The 18,871-nt window shown below is 42.5% G+C and overlaps 1 protein-coding gene across 4 annotated transcripts in view; it reads right to left on the bottom strand.

The window, feature by feature from the left end:
• Positions 1-18,871, bottom strand: part of plekha5 (pleckstrin homology domain containing, family A member 5) — a 369,212-nt gene that overhangs the window by 269,198 nt on the left and 81,143 nt on the right. The gene's annotated exons all lie outside the window — the stretch shown is intronic.

Genomic DNA, 18,871 nt, shown 5'->3' with positions numbered 1-18,871 from the left:
ATATTGTCCCAGGTCTTGTTGCATTTGGACATGGATTCTTCAGTATCTGAGGAATCGCAAATGGTGCCAATCATTGTGCAATCATCAGCGAACATCCCGACTTCTGACCTTATGAGGAAGGAAAGTCATTGATGAGGCAGCTGAAGATGGTTGGGCCGAGGCCATTACCCTGAGGAACTCCCGCAGTGATGTCTTGGAGCTGAGGTGACTGACCCTCCGACAACCACAACCATTTTCCTTTGTGCTAGGTATGACTCCAACTAGTGGAGAGCTTTTCCCCTAATTCCCCATTGACTCCAGTTTTGCTAGGGCTCCTTGATGCCACACATGGTCAAATGCTACCTTAATGTCATGGGCAGTCGCTCTCACCTCGGGAGTTCAGCTCTTATGTCCGTTTTATAACCAAGGCTATAAAGAGGTCAGGAGTTGAGTGGTCCTGGTGGAACCCAAACTGGGCGTCAGTGAGCAGGTTATTGCTAAGCAAGTGCCGCTTGATAGCACTGTTGATGACCCCTTCCTGTTACCGATGATCGGGAGTAGACTGTTGGGGCGGTAATTGGCCAGGTTGGATTTGTCATGCTTTTATAGTGATGGGTCATACCTGGGAAATTTTCCACATAGCCGGGTAGATGCCGTGCTGTAGCTATAGTTGAACAGCTTGGCTAGGGGCGCGGTAAGTTCTGCAACATGTCTTCAATACTGTTGCTGGAATATGGTCAGGGCCCATAGCTTTTGCACTATCCAGTGCCTTCAGCCGTTTCTTGATATCACGTGGAGTGAATCCAATTGGCTGAAGACTGGCGTCTGTGATGCTGGGGACTTCCGGAGGAGGCCGAGATGGATCATCCACTCAGCACTTCTGGTTTAAGATTGCTGTAAATGCTTCAGCCTTATGTTTTGCACCGATCTGCTGGGCTCCCCCATCATTGAGGATGGGGATATTTGTGACTCGAGTGAGTTGTTTAATTTGCATTATTTTACTAGCATTCTTTGATGACATTGTAAAATGCTGCCTTGTTGTCAAGGCAGTCACTCGCATCCATCTCTGGTATTCAGTTCTTTTGTCCATGTTTAGACCAAGGCTGTAATGAGGTCTGGACCAAGTGGCCCTGGCAGATCCAAAACGAGCATCGGTAAGCAGATTATTCCTGAGTAAGTGCCGCTTGACAACACTTTTGCATCAATCTGCTTATGTTTAAGATTATACTGATGGGACAATAATTAGCCGATTGGATTGTCCTGCTTTTTGTGGACAGGATGTACCTGGGCAATTTTCCACTTGGTTGGTTAGATGCCAGTGTGTAGGTGTGCCTAAGTAGCTTGGCTAGGCATGCAGCTACTTCTGGAGCACAAGTCTTCAGCAGTACAGCAGGGAAACTGTTGGGGCCTATAGCCTTTGCTGTAGTCAGTGCGCTCTGCTGTTTCTTTATATCACATGGAGTGAATCAAATTGCCAGAAGATTGGCATCTGTGATGCTGGGGACCTCAAAAGGAAGCCAAGATGCTTCATCCACTCAAACTTCTGCCTAAGGATGGTTGCAAACATTTTATCCTCGTCTTTTGCACTGACATGCTGAACTCCATCATATCGAGGATGAGTGTGTTCGCTGAGCATCCTCTTCCTGAGTTGTTTAACTGTCCAATGCCATTTGCAATTGGATATGGCTGGACTGCAGAGCTTTAATCTGACCCACAGGTTGTAGTGACACTCAGCTCTGTCAATGGCATGCATATCGTCCTTTGCTGTAGATTCACCAGGCTAGCGCCTCAGTTTTAGGTATACCAGGTGTTGCTGCTGGCATGCTGCCCTGCACACCTCATTGAACTAGGTCTCCAGGCCTGATGGTAATGTCAAAGTTTTCTGCTGCTAATGGGCCAAGCACTTCATCGATGCCCAGTTTGAACTGCGATTCTGATTCTATCATATTTAGCATGGTAGTGCCACAGAACACAATAGAGTGTGTCCTCAGTGTGAAGATGGGGCTCGTCTCCACAAGGACTCTATGGTGGTCACTCCTACTAATGCAGTCATGAATAGCTGCATCTGTGATAGGTAGACTGGTGAGAATGAGGTCAAGCAAGCTTTTCCCAGCCAACAAGCAAGCTGTTGGTTGTCTCACCACATGCCATAGACCCAGTCTGTCAGCTATGTTGTTCAGGATTCTGCCAATTTGGTTAGTGGTGGTGTCACTGAATCATTCTGGTGATGGACATTGAAGTCCCTTATCCAGAGCACATTCTGTGCCCATATCAACCGCAGCGCTTATTCCAAGTGGTGTTCAATATGCAAGGGTCCTGATTCATCAGTTGAAGTGCAGTAGGTGGTAATCCAGCAGAGCGTTTCCTTGCCCATTTTTGACGATGCCACAAACACTCAAGATTCTGAGTCAATTTTGAGAACGCCCTGGGCCACTCCCTTTTGACTGCACACAACTATGCAAGTAGGGACACCTTCCCAATTTTGGCACAATTTCCCAGATGTTAATGAGAAGAACTTTAGAAAGTCAACTGGATAAGGTGTGCCTTTGTCCTATCCCTTGCCTAGGTAGATGCCAGGTGGTCCAACCAGTTGTATTTCTCGTAGCAATTTAATACAACTGAGTAGCTGCTAAGCTATTTCAGATGGCAGTTAGTAGTGAACCACATTGCTGTAGGTCTGGACTCACGTGTTCTGGTATATATGTCCAGAATTCATAGCATATATCAGCCATGTATCTACAATAGAACTGGATACCTAGAAATTCATTTCTTATCACTTGATGATGGTTGTCTAGCAATCCCAATCTTTACAATTTAAACATCCATTTAACTTCAATTATTGATGAGGGTTCACATCAAATGTCATAACCAGTCTATTCTTTTTACAGATTCTGACTGACCTGCATTTTTTCTTTTCCACTTATGTTTGATTAAATCATGATTCATTAAAGAATCACTTAAATAGTCTCATCTTACATCCACCAACACAGCATTGTAGATGGGCAGCACCTTTGCCAAACATCAAAAAATAGTTATTTGCCATGTTTCAAAATTGTTAGAAATTAGATTTAGTCTAAGCTGTAAGTTTAATAATGGTATACAAGAGGTTTTATATGTATATATAATATAAATACATCTAGACATTGAAACTGGTCAGATGAATCTCACTGGCCTTTTCTGTGCATATGTTCCTAACTGTACCGTTTGATTATACTTTATAGCAGTTACAATTGTAAGATATGAATTATATTTCAAAGAAATTTATTCCTAAGCTTACTGTTTTGTGGCAGGAAATCGAAGATACCAATTCTATGCTACATATTCTAAGCGACCATTTAAGTCATATCCGAAAGCAATGGGTGAAAACACAACAGTTTCCACAGATACAGCAAACGGCATTCCATTGTGTTATTGGAGAAATACAGCATTACAAATGTACAGATAACCAACAATTTCCTAAAATATTGTTCATGCATCATGCAAAAGGCCGGTGGGGTGGGGGGGGTAAAATTACAGTTAAGAAACTGAGAGCAGCACACAAAAGGCAGTCAAATGGTCTCCTATTGTACTGTACGATCCTACAATTATATGAGACCTTTTATATCGCTAAACAAAATTCAACATGACAATTTAGCTTTTCACACAGTTCTTAACAACGCTCATGTGTAAATCACTCATTACAAACATCAAGTGTCACCCTTTGACTATGAAATCTTCCACCTAACTATATATAGATAACTACCTCAGCAGTAAAGAACATGGGAATTGTGGGTCAGAAGTCACCTGCTGTTCCTCAAGCATGCTACACTTAGCACAATATGTCTCAAATTACTCATGTCCTGTATTCCAAAATATTATTTTTTGAAAGAAATCTGATGTGCATTTGAATGAATCAATAGTAACTGCTTTCACCACTGGCCTAGGGAGCCTGCTCCCTAGATAGACCGCTTGTTCACTGAAATGTTTCTATATTTATTCCCATTAAAGGGCAGCTTTGTCCTCATCTGTTCTGGACAAGATGGAACAGCTGGTTATGGTCAATATTATTTAAGCTCTTTAGAATCCTAAAACAGCAATCATATCATCTTTCAGCCTTTTTTTCAGTGAGAACATGCCCAATTCACATAATTGCTCATCATAATTCAATCCCTCCACATCCTGAAATATTCTGGCTGCTCTCTTCGATATCCTCTCAAGAGCCGCAATATCCTTTTCGTCCCATGGTAACCACAACTCTTCACAGTATTCTATTGTCTGGTAGCACCAATGATTTATAAAGTGGCAGAATGAACCCACTAATTAGGTTCAATATTAATCTTTTTAATATATTCCAACACCTGATTTGTTGTACTCACTGCAACCGAGTATTGTTCAATTTATCAGTCAGGACCTTCGGATCTATCATATATCCCATGAACATCATTTCAGACCCCATTAAGCTGCTCTTTCTCTAAAGTGATAATCAAAAGTGTAGGAATCTTCTTTCCTTTATCAAGTGGTTAACCTTGTAACAACATCTTAAACGGCTTGATCAATAGAACAAACTCATTAAATATTATCTTAAGGTCTTATTGCAAAGCAAATTCCAGCCATAAATTCCAGGATTTCAGCTGTACTATAGTCTACACCATAACTAAGGTTTGTAATGTAAGAGGCAAACTTTTGATAGATTACTGGATTAAGATGTCAACATGATGGAAATCTGTATGAAAAACGCATCAAATAATCATATAAATCAATAGTTGGGTAACAATCACCTGACTGCCTATTCCATTCTTAAATTTTATCTTCAAATCACAACTGCATTTAAAACATTTAAAGCCAAAGGCTAAATAAAGAGGGTGTAAAAGCATAATGTGATTTACATCTCTTGATATCTTTCAATATTCCACTCTAGATTTTACCTTGATGTACTTGAAATCATGCACGAGCAGTTAAGTTGAAAGCCTCAGCTTCATTTAAAAAAAGAGCAGGGGAGGCTTCTCATTTTAAAAAGAGCAGGGAGGCTTCTCATTTTTAAAAAGAGCCGGGAGGCTTCTCATTTTTAAAAAGAGCGGGGAGGCTTCGCATTTTAAAAAGAGCGGGGAGGCTTCATGTGAGATCAGTGGCAGTGTGACGTTACGAACCACAATGTGATGCGAGTGCAGGGAAAGCAGCTGATTGGTGGGTAGGGTTGGTGAGTATTTCTAGCTTTTAAAGTAAAATTAAGTTCTTTAGTTTGCGTTTAGGTCTCTAGTCTTTTTCTCTTTTCTTAAAAATAGCTTAAGTATAAGATTGATACTGGTGCAAAAAAAATTAATTACAATAAAGTGTAAACATCAGGGATACGAGAGTAATTAATTAATAAATTAAAATACCATAGTGATGGCAGGACGGGTGATGTGTTGCGGCTGCATGTGGGAGCTGCTAGACACCAAGGTGATCCACAGCAAACACATCTGTACTAACTGTCTCCTGCTCAAGTAACTTCGGATCAGAGTTGAGGAGCTAAAGGCTGAACTGCAGACATTGCGCCACATCAGGGAGGGGGAAGTTACTGGGACACTTTGCTCCAGGAGGCGGTCACTCCCCTCAGATTAGGTCATTTAAGTTTGGTCTGTGATCAGGGACAGGAGGGTGTGACTGCGGGTGAGGCAGGTATGGGGACCCAGGGGGTAGCATTCGAGGAGCCTCAGCCCCTGCAACTGTCCAACAGTTACGCGGTTCTTGCAAGCTGTGTGGACAAGAGCAGGGACTTCAGGGAGGGTGAGCGAACTGACCATCGCACTGTGGTACAGGGAGCCATTCAAGTGGGGAGAGGAAATAGAAACGCAGTAGTGGTAGGGGACAGTATAATTAGCAGGGTAGATAGATGCAGCCATGAGCATGAGTCCCGAAGGCAGTGTTGCGCGTCATTTTACCCTCTGACGGGTTGGGTGCGTGCCTGCCCACTGAGCTAAAAATTTTACCTGTAGTTACGACAAGATAAAAATTGGGAACTAAATATTTAGGGGTATGTGACTTTTCGAAAGGACAGGCAGGAAGGAAAGGGTGGTGAGGTAGCTTTATTAGTATGAGATGGAATAAGTACAACAGCAAGAAATGATCTTGGATCAGAAGATGTAGATTCCATGTAGGTGGAGCTAAGAAATGACAAAACGACACTGGTGGGAGTGGTCTAAAGGCCCCCTAACAGTAGCTATACTGTAGGACAGAGAATGTATCAGGAGATAATGAGAGCATATAAAAAAGGCAGTACATTATTTATGGGTGGCTTTAATCTTCATGTAGATTGGGAAAATCAAATTGGCAGAGGTAACCACGAACAAGAGTTCATAAAGTGTTCTCGGGACAGTTTCCTAGAACGATATGTTGTGGATCCAACCAGGGATCAGGTAATGTATAATGAGGCAGGTTTAATAAATGATCTCAGAGTGAAAGATCCCCTAGGAAACAGTGACCATAACATGGTAGAATTTAGCATTCAGTTTGAGTGTGACAAACTTGGGACGGAAACAACTGTGCTATACTTAAATAAGGGTAATTACAAAGGAATTAGGCTGGAGTGGACTGGAAAAGGAGTTTAGCCGAAAAGACGGTTGATAAACAATGGCAGACATTTCAGAAAATAGTGCATGACTCACAATAAAGATATATCCCAGTAAAGAAGGATTCTAGGAAGGGGATAAACCAACCATGGTTAACCAAGGAAGTTAAGGACAGTATCAACTTAAAAGAAAAAACATGCAATGCGGCAAAGATTAGTGGTAAGCCAGAGGATTGGGAAAGTTTTATAAACCAACAAAAGATGACCAAAAAAATAAAAAAGAGGGAGAAAATAAACTTTGAGGGTAAACTAGCAAGTAATATAAAAACAGACAATAAGAGCTTCTTTAAATATATAAAAAGGAAGAGAGGGGTCAAAGTGAACATAGGACCCTTAGAGAATGAAGCTGGGGAAATAAAAATGGGGAACCAGGAAATGGCAGAGGAGTTGAATAAATACTTGGCATCAGTCTTGACGGTAGAAGGCACTAAAAGCATTCCAAAAATACTAAATAATCAAGGAGCAAAAGTGGGGGGAGGAGATAAATATGCTAACTATCACTAGAGAAAAAGTGCTATGAAAACTAATGGGGGCTAAAGGCCGATAAGTCCCCTGGGCCTGATGGGTTGCATCCTAGGATATTGAAGGAAGTAGCTTCAGAGATAGTGGATGCACTGGTAGAAATCTTCCAAGAATCCTTAGATTCTGGAAAAGTCCCAGGGGATTGGAAAACTGCCAATGTAACGCCATTATTCAAAAAGGGAGGGAGACAAAAAACAGGCAACTGTAAATCAGTTAGCTTAAAATCCATCATTGGGAAAATGCTAGAGTCTATTACAAAGGATGTAATAACAGAGCATTTAGAAATGCATAATAGAATCAAGCAAAGTCAGCATGGCTTCATGAGGGGGAAATTATGCCTAACAAATTTATTAGAATTCTTTGAGGAGATAACAAGCAGGATAGATAAAGGGGAACCAGTAGATGTAATATATTTGGATTTCCAAAAGGCATTCGATAAGGTGTCGCACATAAGGATACTTAATATGATAAAAGCTCATGTATTATATTCACATGGATAGGGGATTGGCTAACTAATAGGACACAGAGTTGGGATAAGGGGGGCATTTTCAGGATGACAACCTGTAACCAGTGGAGTGCCACAGAGATCGATCCTGGAGCCACAATTATTTACAATATATATTAATGACTTGGATGAGAAAAGGGAATGTTCTATCACCAAGTTTGCGGATGACACAAAAATAGGTGGGAAAGCAAGTGGTGAGGATGACACAAAGGGTCTACAGAGGGATATAAATAGGTTAAGAGAGTGGGCAAAAACTTGGCAGATGGAATATAATGTAGGAAAATGTGAGGTTATGCACTCTGGCAGGAGGTAGAGCTGAATATTATTTAAATGGAGGGAGGCTGCAGAAAGCTGCAGCACAGAGAGATTTGGGGGTCCTCATGTATGAATCACAAAAAGCTAGCATACAAATTCAGCAAGTAATTGGGAAGGCAAATGGTATGTTGGCCTTTATTTTAAAGGGAATGGAATATAAAAATAGGGAAGTCTTGCTAAAACTATACAAGGCACGAGTTAGACCACACCTAGAATACTGTGAACAGTTTTGGTCCCCTTATCTAAGGAAAAATATACTGGCGTTGGAGGCAGTCCAGAGAAGGTTCACTCGGTTGATCTCGGTTATGGAGGGATTTTCTTATGATAGGTTGAGTAGGTTGGGCCTGCACCCATTGGAATTTAGAAGAATGAAAAGCGACCTTATTGAAACATGTAAGATTCTTAGGGGGCTTGACAGGATAGTTGCTGAAAGGTTGTTTCCCCTTGTGGGAGAGTCTAGGACCAGAGCGCATATCTCAGAGTAAGGGGTCACCCATTTTAGACAGAGATGAGGAGGAATTTCTTCTCTCAGAGGGTGGTCAATCTGTGGAATTCTTTACTGCAGAGGGCTGTAGAGGCTGGGTCGTTAAGTATATTCAAGCCTGAGATAGGTAGATTGTTAATCAGTAAGGGAATCAAGGGAAAAGGCAGGAAAGTGGAGTTGAGGATCATCAGATAAGCCATGATCTCATTGAACAGCGGAAAATATTCGATGGGTCGAATGGCCTACTTCTGCTCCTGCGTCTTATGGAATAACTTTTATTCCAACTGAAGAGAGCACAAGTGCCCATTTCCTCGGCTACTATCGATATTGCTGCAGAGCTTTTTTGCAGTGGATTGGATGATGACTATTAGCTCAGTGCTGCCAGATCAAGATTTGGGTTACATTTACAGTAAAATATTCTTCAGAAAAGGGGCATTTTTTTTTTTACATAGCTCAGGTTCCACCAAAAGCTAAATCATAGCACAATGAATTATTAAACCATATCTGGGTCTGGTATGGAGTCTTTGATTGAAGTTAGTTTACGGTCATGGCTTCTAACTTTGATTTAATGTCATCCACATTGGCAGAAGTGAAACTCATTATGAGTAATCCCTCTTAATCAGTCATTCTTTTCATCTGAACCTAGGCCACATCATTCAACTGACAGCACAATTTGCTGCATACAACAGTGCTAATTAGTCCAGACAATGTTTGATAACCAAAAGATCACACCATTCAAAATACTCAAAGCAGCAACCTTAATCAGAAGACTTGAAAAGACAAAAGTTTATCTTGATAGCAGCACAAAGCATCCATTATTGCACTGGTCATTTGTTGTATACTGATGTCAATAGAATGAAATATCTGGTGAAGCGTTGAACGGGAGGCTGGTGCAATATCGTCCATTCTGCATTAGTCCAAGTTGAATTTCTTTCCCATAATCTGCAATTTCTATACCTTTTAAAACAAACACTTCCAGTTTTGCAATTCCCACCCCCAATACTGTTGAATCTTCCTATTCAAAAAATGTTATTGCTTCTACTTAGGCTCTTCCCATCATTTCATCCTTTCATTACCCAACCTAATCTTCTCCATTCATGAGAGGGCCAACTTAGCTGAGCATATGCTTTCAAGGAAATATCTTGTTTTGATGGCAATCATTCATTAATCCTATAGCTTCAAATAAAAATCCATGCTGTGTCTCAACTTGAGTGTCAAATGGACAACAAATTTTAATATTTAATTTCATTTTATTAAAATGAGGTTGATTAATTAAAGCATTTCCAGCACACTTACACCAGTAAGCTTGTCAAATCAACAACAAAATGGTGATTTAAACGCAATATCAGTCCATGCTAATAGCAACTTGTAATCAGGGGCTGGTTTTGGTTTCCGATCTATTAAGAATTTTTCTCATTGAGGTGGTTAGTGGACTGAGCAAGTCAATTATCTGTGACTTTAAAACTTTATATGTAAGCTTGGGCACCTACATTTGTTTTAGCAGACTTCAGAAACCACATAGTAATATAATCAAATTACATCAATAGCTGCATCGTGAAAGTTTGGAAATGTAAATGTAGTTCTAAGGAACTTATTGAAAAAACTCAGCTCTCTCTTGAACAAGCATTTGGCAAGCTTTTTAAAACAAATGACATGACAGTAGTCATGCTGAGAGCTGTCACCATGAAAATGGCACATAGGTCTTTAAACAAAATAACATTGGAAAAATACTTGTACATAAAATAAGTAACCAAAGAACTGTATTTAACAATAAAGTTGATAACGGTCACTTGCATTGGTGTACACCTTGCTTTCATGCACTAACTCAAAAGACAGTTAATGCAACAGTGACATTATAAAATTACAAAACTACAATTACAATACTACTGTATTTCTTGCATCATTATTCATGCAACAGAGTCTTTGATGCTTATTGTAATCTCTTTGTCCTCTCTGCATTTGTGCATTGATGGAAAATTTCTGTGGTTGCAAACTCCCATCTCCCAAACAACACGTTATATACAAGGAGTCAAAATAATGAGTTTGCATTTTGCACAAAGCAAAAAGCATATAATTTTTTTCCATTAGACAAATTAAAATACTAAAATGTGTTCTACATACTAGCTGATCTGAATATTATTTATTTCCCAATCACCAGTAAAGAACTTCATTCTTTGGAGAATCATCTTACAAATGTTTTTCCAAATGCTCTCACTGAAATTGTACTTTACTCTCCTTTGTAACGGTGACTCACTTTTAGCAATGTCTCACTCCACTTGAAGTCCAAGGGACACAAACTTGAAAATCTTGCTTCTGACAAGCACTTTTGCCCCTATTTTTAAAAATTGAGAATGTGATTTGTCTTAGTGATTACAGAATTTGGGTCACATGGTGGCAGCACTCAACTCTCCCCTTTTGGACATTATTAAAAATGTTTTTTCTCAAAACTGATTCCAATTCTGCTTGTCTGATATTCAGAGCCATTGATCAGTGCTCAGAAGCAGCAATGACCGATGCAACAATGGCAGCAAGAGTGGTGCTCTGTTACTGAGGATCTTTGATCAACCTGCATCATTAAAAAGGAATAAGCAGCAATAACCAAGAAATCCATCACTGGCACGGAAGGCTGTTAGTTTATGCTGACTGCTCATTCTGGATTGGTAATCTTCATATGTCCTAACCTAGAGGCAGTGAGCAGCAACAGTATGACTCAGCCCCGGGACAGGGCAGCCTTTGAAGAGGCGAGAAACAGTTTGGCTGCTGACTGTCGTCGCCTTGAAGCTCTTGGGTTTCCTTGGCTCAACATCAGGAACGGGGGCTGATTTCAGGCCAATGACCTTTCCTGCATTCCTCCTGGTTCCTGGTTCTTTGTTTCCTCCTTCAGTGCTCGCCCCTTCTGGACTCACCCACCCTCTGCAGCTGGACAACAGTTGGTTGTTTGCTCCACCTTGCCTATGTCATCTTCATTCCACCACAGAACCTCTGCCTTTAACTCTCCCCCTATTGTCTCCTCTCTATTCCCCAATTATTATAAGGACCTATCTATTTCAATCCTGCATATGTCATGTTCCAGTATATTCTGAACTTCAAGCTAATGTTTATATTTTAAAACTAACCACAAAAAACTGCAAAAAGGTGGCCGCCCGAGGGTCACCACCCTTTGTGGAATGACTTACTCTCCTACCTCCAGATGGAACAAAAAGAACCTTCCAGACTGATGTGGATTCAAGGGACAGAATCTTCTAGTCCCATTGGCAGCAAAGGTCATGACAGGCGGTGAGGTGGGGGGGGACACAATTCAACATGAGGGGCAGAAATCGGTTACATGCGGGCATGAAATCACAGCAGGATTATCAGAACACAAATCCCCTGGAGGCCAGGGTGAACCCGATTTGCATCCAGTAATGGAATGCAAAGTAAGGCCCAACTGGAATCATCCCCCCACACCCAATTTGCTATTACACTAGTGGGAAAACACACTGGCCCAGAACACGTCTGGACAAGCAAGATGTGAAGTCCGGACTCACCTTCAGGGACTTGCTCAGGTCGCGGACATCTGAGGTGGTGATGATGCTGGAGCTCTACAGCTACCGGACCTTGGAAGAACACGTGCATCATATGGCTCCACTGATGCTTCAGGTCGGCTTTGGAACATCACAGTCTTGGCCATGGGCTGCTACGGATGATCGGTGAAGGGGTGGGAGAGGAATGTCTAGCTGTGAGTGGGAGAGGAAGGTGTACCAAGGGATGGTGGGGGGGGGGGGGGGGTGCAGGGTGAGATCAAAGTGTTTGTGGGGGGGGGTGGGGGTGAGGTTGGAGGGGAGCACCACTTCAAAAGAGAGCAGGCAGACACACTCCTCCAACTCACATGCCACTCTGTTGAGGGCTTCCAACAGCCCTGCATGATGTTCCCCCGCCTTCTGCTGACTCTCCACATTTGAGTCAGAAGCCGAATCCAGAGGCTCGTCATCTGACTTGGACCTCTTTTCCAGCAGTCCTCAGAGTGCCAGGGAGCTCGGCTAAACCTGCCTCCTCCTGCTGTGGACACGTGTCCATGCGGTGACCACCAGATTGTGAACCAGAGTCTGCTCTTGATCTAGGTGCCACCAAGGTGTATGTCTCTGCACTGGTGGAGGATGTGGGCAAGAGCTGTGACAAGTCTTCAAGGCTGCTTATTTAAAGCTCTTCAATGAAGGTTGTCTCCTCTTGGCTGGAGGGGAGGACCTGGATGGAGCTGAGGGACTGGCTGATTGAGGGTGTCAGTCACTTGGCAGAGCTCCCTGTGAACCAGGTTGACACCTAATTTTTAGCTATGCCTGGTGCTGCTCTTGCCATGCCCTTCTGCGCTCTTCATTGAACCAGGGTTGATCCCCTGGCTTGGTGGTAATGGTAAAGTGAGGGATATGCCAGCCCATGAGATGACAGATTGTGGTTAAGTATAATTCTGCTGCTGATGGCCTCATGGTTGTCCAATCTTGAGTTGCTAGATCTGTTTGAAATCTATCCCATTTAGCACGCTGGTGGTACCATGCTACATTATGGAGGGTATTCTTAATGTGAACTTGGGAACGTGTCTCCACAAGGACTGTGCGGTGGTCACTTCGACGATACTGTCTTTGGACAGATGCATCTGCGGCAGGCCCAGTCGAGCAGCTATGTCCTATAGGACTCGGCCAGCTCCTCAGTAGTGGTGCAACCGAGCCAGTCTTGGTGATGAGCATTGAAATCCCCGACCCAGAATACATTCTGCATCCTTGCCACCCTCAGTGCTTCCTCCAAGTGGTGTTCAACATAGAGGTCAGCTGAGTAGGGATGGTATGTGGTAATCAGTGGGAGTTAACCTTACCCATGTTTGACCTGATACCATGAGACTTCATGGGGTCTGGAGCCAATGTTGAGGGCTGACAGCACAACTCCCTTCCATCTGTATACCATTGTGCCACCACCTGTGCTGGGATGGTGATGGTGGTATCTGGGACGTTATCTTAAGTTATGATTCCTTGAGTATGACTGTCAGGCTGTTGCTTGACTAGACTGTGGGACAACCCTCCTAATTTTGGCACAAGCCCCCAGATGTTACTAAGGAGGACTTTGCAGGGTCGACATCAGCCTTTGCAGGGCTGAGTTTGCCATTGTAGTTTCTGGTGCCTAGGTTGATGCTGGGTGGTCTGTCCTGTTTCATTCTTTACTGACTTGCTTTTAGTGGTTTGATACAACTGAGTAGCTTCCTAGGCCATTTCAGAGTCAACCACATTCATGTGTGTCGTCACATGCAGGCCAGACCACATAAGGACAGCAGATTTCCTTCCCTAAAGGACATTTGTCAACAATGGTTTCATGGTTATTAGAATTTTAATTCCAGATATTTACTGAATTCAAGTTCTGCCATCTGCCATGGTGGGATTTGAACCCACGTGCCCAGAGCATTATCCTGGGTCTATGGATTATTAGTCTAGTGACAATACCTCCCTTTTAATAAAGATGATGACAAATAACCTGTGTTTTTATTAAAAACACAAAAAAGCTTGCTGCTGGAAATTATTAAATTTGGACAATCACTGCGGATTACAAAGGGAAGCTCCTTACATTCAAAACACACATATCACAGGCAGTAAGAAAATACAAATTCTGTCTGTGACACGTGTAACCATACCTCTGTAGTTCAAGGTTCCCTGAGTCTACTGGCTGCTGCTCTACAGATGAGGCCATCACTTCTATCTCCCCTATATTTCTTATTTTCTCTTTAACCCCTCTAACCTCCTCTCTCCTGATGTCTTACCTTTTAGTTCTCCCCTCTCAGGTAAACAGCCCTTTTAAATCCCTACCCTTCAGTCCTCCAATTTTCCTACTCTCCTGCTGTCTCAGACTTGACTCACTCTGTGGCTCTCCAGGCACCCTCCAAAGTGCACAGAGGCGCTCATCTCTGCCTCCGTTTAAGCAAAAACTCCACTGTTCCACCCTACGCTTTCATCAACCTTCCCGCCCAGCACACCTGCTGGTTGCTAATCTTGCCAAGCTCCTTCCCGACGCACTCACTCATCGCTCCCAGCACTGATGCTGCAAACTCTGCCAATGGATCAGCTATCATTATCCCTCCCTGCATCTCCCCACAGAACATTCACTTGTGAACAGGCCCTACCATCCTTGAGCTTAATGCAGATTATTGCATCAATATTAGGATCTGCCTGAGGGGTGTTGACATCTTCCCTCTTAATGAACCCTCTACCATTTGTATTGTCCAAATTGCCACGGTGGCAGTTTAGCCGCCATCACCAAATCCTACCTTGTTCTGACCCCCTACCCCAGAGGCAACTTCTCCTCCTTTGAACATCTCACCTTGTTCCATTCCTCATGCTTCTCATTCTCCACTGCCCACCCCACCACCATGTGACGTTTCTCGCAAAAGTATCTTCACTGCTTTCCACTCTGCCTCTGTGCCAAACAACATCCCTTCTATGGTGATCTCAACCTCCATCTAAACTCATCATGCTTTCTCGCCTGAATTCACTGCCCTCCCATCTTCCCTAAATGTCTTCCTCCACGTAAACCTCTCCACCCGTATTCACGTCCATGCCTCAACATCATAATCTCACATGGACTCGCTGTTCCCAACATGTTAATCACAGATAAATCAATCTCTGATCATTTCCGTCTATCCTTCTCCACCCACATTCCCCTTCCCCATCCCAGCCTCACATCCCTTTGTGCCCACCCCTGAAGGGAAAAAAAGCTCCCCCACATCACTTACTATTGCACAAATTATCAACTGTCTAGCCTTTAATCTCTATTCATCATAACATTTATATACCTACTGATCTGCTCAATATCACCGTCACCTTTTCTCTTATCCCCATTAGAAGCACTGGTCTCAATCACCATTGACATTTCCCACGGTAGGAACCTCATCTCCACTCTACGTTCAAGGGACGTAAACTTGAAAATCTACGGCGGACAACTGACTTAACTGTCAAATATGGCTGGACCACACAAAAGCACCACAAGGTTCGGCTCTCCTCTCCTAAAACTGCTCACAATTCCAGCATCATCCTGGAATGCAAAGACATCCCCCGCAGGTTCTCTTCTCCAAAGTGAGCAGTCATCTTAAATCCATCTCCCTCACCAATAACAGGCATAAGGTGCACACAGACTTCTTTGTCCCAAAGATTGAGGCCATCCATCCAGCTGCCTCTGCCACTTCCCTTGCTTCCACTTGCCCGTTGAACAAAATTTTGCTTAAAATTCTCCCGACCATCCAAGCCATGATCTTGTATGTTGCTCTATCTCACCTTCTCAGAGCTCACCTTTTCCATGTAACCCACCTCCTGCTCCCCAGACCCTATTTCCACTAGACTATTGATGATTCAACTGCCCTTTCTGTCACCCACGTTAGTTAATATTGCTAATGGTTCCCTTTCCTCAGGTTTTATTCTAACCATCCCACCCCCCATCCCGCTCAATCTGCCATCATCATCTATCTCCTCAAAACTATTTACCCTTAACCTATCTGCCCCTGAAAATTGCTGCCTCATTTCCAACCTCCCTTTCCTCACCCAAGGCCTTGATTGTGTTGATACCTCCCAAGTTTGAGCCTATTTCTTCTGCAATTCCACTTTTGAATTCCTCCAGTCAAGTTTCTTCCCCCACAATACTAATACGGATTTCACAAATGACATCTTATTTGACGGAGACCAAGGAAAACTATCCCTTCTGAACCTCCTCAGTCTGCCTGAAGTCTTTGACACAGTTAACCTCTAACAACGCTTTTCCTCCATCATCAAAATGGGTGGGACAGCACTTGCCTGGTTCCATTCTTCTCTATTCAGTCAAGGCACAAAATACCTGCAAGGGAGGTCGGAAATGAGGCAGCAGTTTGCAGGGGCAGATGGGTTAAGGGTAAATATTTTTGAGAGGGGTGACGATGGCAGATTGAGCATGGTGGGGGGGGTGAAGAATAATACCTGAGGAAGGGGAGCCATTAGCAACATTAGCTAATGTGGGTGACAGGAAGGGCAGTTGAGTGTTGGAAGCAGTTTAGAGAAGGTTTACTAGGCTAATACCTGCAATGGGTGAGTTGTCTTATGAGGAAAGGTTGACAGACTAGGCTTGTATCCACTGGAGTTTAGAAGAGTAAGAGGCAACTTGATTGAAATGTAAGATCGTGAGGGGTCTTGACAGGGTGGATGTGGAGAAGATGTTTCCTCTTGTGGAAAAATCTAGACCTAGGGGGTTACTGTTAAAAAATAAGGGGTCGCCCATTTAAAACAGAGATGAGGTGAAATTTTTTCACTGAGGGTCATGAATCTTTGGAACTCTTCCTGAAAAGTGGTGGATGCAGAATCTTTGAATAATTTTAAGGCAGAGGTGGACAGATTCTTGGTAAGCAAGGGGGTGATAGGTTATCGGGGGTAGATGGAATGCAGATTTCAGGTTACTATCAGGTCAGGCCACGGTCTTATTAAATGGCAGAGCAGTCTCGAGAGACTGAATGGCCTACTCCTGCTCTTTGTTCATATGTTTATACACTGCTTGTCTGGCATCCAGTACTGCATGAGCAAAAATTTCTTCTAAATAAATATGGGAAGATTGAAGCCATTGCCTACAGACCCTGCCACAAAATCTGTTCCCGAGCCACCACCTCCATCCCTCTCCCTGGCAACTGACCGGGCCTGAACCAGATTGCTCTCAATCTTGGCATCTTATTACACCAAAATAAGTTTCTGATCACATATCTGCTTCACCAACAAGACTCCCTACTCACCCCTGTAACATTGTCAGAACTCAACCCATCTCAGCTTATCTGCTGAACTCTTATGCACACTTTTCTTCCTCTGGGCTTGGCTATTCCAATGTTCTCCTGGCCAGTAACTCAATACAGATAATATGATATAATGCTCCATTCTACTATAGTCGGTTTTGTGTGGTACTTGCAAGGCATAAAATATCTGTTGTAAAAGGTAAGCGGGTAAACTGGGATGGTACTTTATTTTGATTAACATGCATTGTAAATGCAAGCTAGTTTATATATAGTAATTCTAGCAATTAAGCATGGAGAGAATTTATTAATGTCGTAAAATGTAGAAAACAGAGAAAATGTAAGGTTGTGGGAGGATGTGATAATACTTTAGAATTGTAGATAGCAGGAAATGAAACTGCTGTGTTTGAGCCACATTCGCTAAATAATGATGCCATATAGTGTAGATCAGAAGATAGCAGGGTATCAAACTGCTGTGTGTAAACCACATTACCCAAATAATGATGGGGGGGGGGGTGCAACCACGGGAAATGAGGTTTCCCAAAGAATAGATAAACAGAACACATTTAAATATGTACAAATTTAACTACTGGTAATTATAAATTTAGCAGTTATTAGTTCATTAATTTACTTAGGCTATTTTTTTGTTGGTAGCAAGAGGAACTAATCATGTGCCATGGAGACATAGATCAAAGGTCACTTGGCAGAGAAAGTAGCTTGCATTAATCAGGCAATGAAGAACAAGTACAGAATAAATTTTGAGCTGAACATTTGTGCATTGAACCTGAGGGAACACTTATTGTGCAAGAAAGAAATGTGTTCAATTGCGGTTGACAAAGTATGAGGACCACAGTCACATGAGAATTTATGAATTAGAGGTAAGTGAAAAAAGCTTCCATTGCCCCTTCCTGGCCTTAATTCCTTCCTATCTCTAACCTCTTCCAGCCTTGGGTCCATCACCACAAGCTCTCTGTTCCTCCAATTCCAGCCTCTCGGGCACTTGTGTACTTTCACCCTACCACTGGATGCTGTGGTTTTGCTATCTAAGCCTCATGCCCTGTAATTCCTTCCTTCAAAGCCACCTCTTTGACCAAGGTTTTGATCATCCCTAATGTCTCATTATTTGGCTCTGCATCAATTTTTGTCTGGTTACCCTCTGTAAAATGCCACTTTTCAATGTTAAATACATTACAAATGCAAGCTGTTGTTGACAATAATTCAGGGTATAGTTTATGATGAGTAAAAGTGCAGCGAGATGGAAAGAGCAACAGGAAAATGAGCACTACAGGGCATAAATGTCACAGTTAGAGGTGGCATGTGGTACACGTTAGACTAATATATATTAGCACATGCAGAAAGCACTCAAAATGTAGTTACAATTAATGTCAATTACACTTTCTTGTCCCACGTCTATATTTAAGTAGGCACTTTCAAAACTTCAGCGCAGTTATATTATCTAGATTTCTTACTCATTTTTCTGTCCACTACTGTTTCTCATGCTAGAAGTGCCAATAAAATCTGTAGTGTCATAGCAAAAAAAGTGGGAAGTGATTTACTGCTGAGTTCAGAGAAATGCCTTTTTTAAAATCACAAGCTTTAATTCTATATTTAATTTCACAGAATCTCAATCTTGACAGTGCAGGTGGCCATTCGGTCCATCGAGTCTGCATTCGCTCTCTATAAGAGCATGCTACCTAGTCCCGCTCCCCTCATTATCCCCATAACCCT

The sequence above is a fragment of the Cetorhinus maximus genome, chromosome 12 (genome assembly GCF_964194155.1).
Source record: "Cetorhinus maximus chromosome 12, sCetMax3.hap1.1, whole genome shotgun sequence".
In the NCBI taxonomy this organism is placed as follows: Eukaryota; Metazoa; Chordata; class Chondrichthyes; order Lamniformes; family Cetorhinidae; genus Cetorhinus; species Cetorhinus maximus.
The sequence above is the reverse complement of the archived record's forward strand: the minus strand, read 5'-3'. Positions and strand labels throughout refer to the sequence as shown.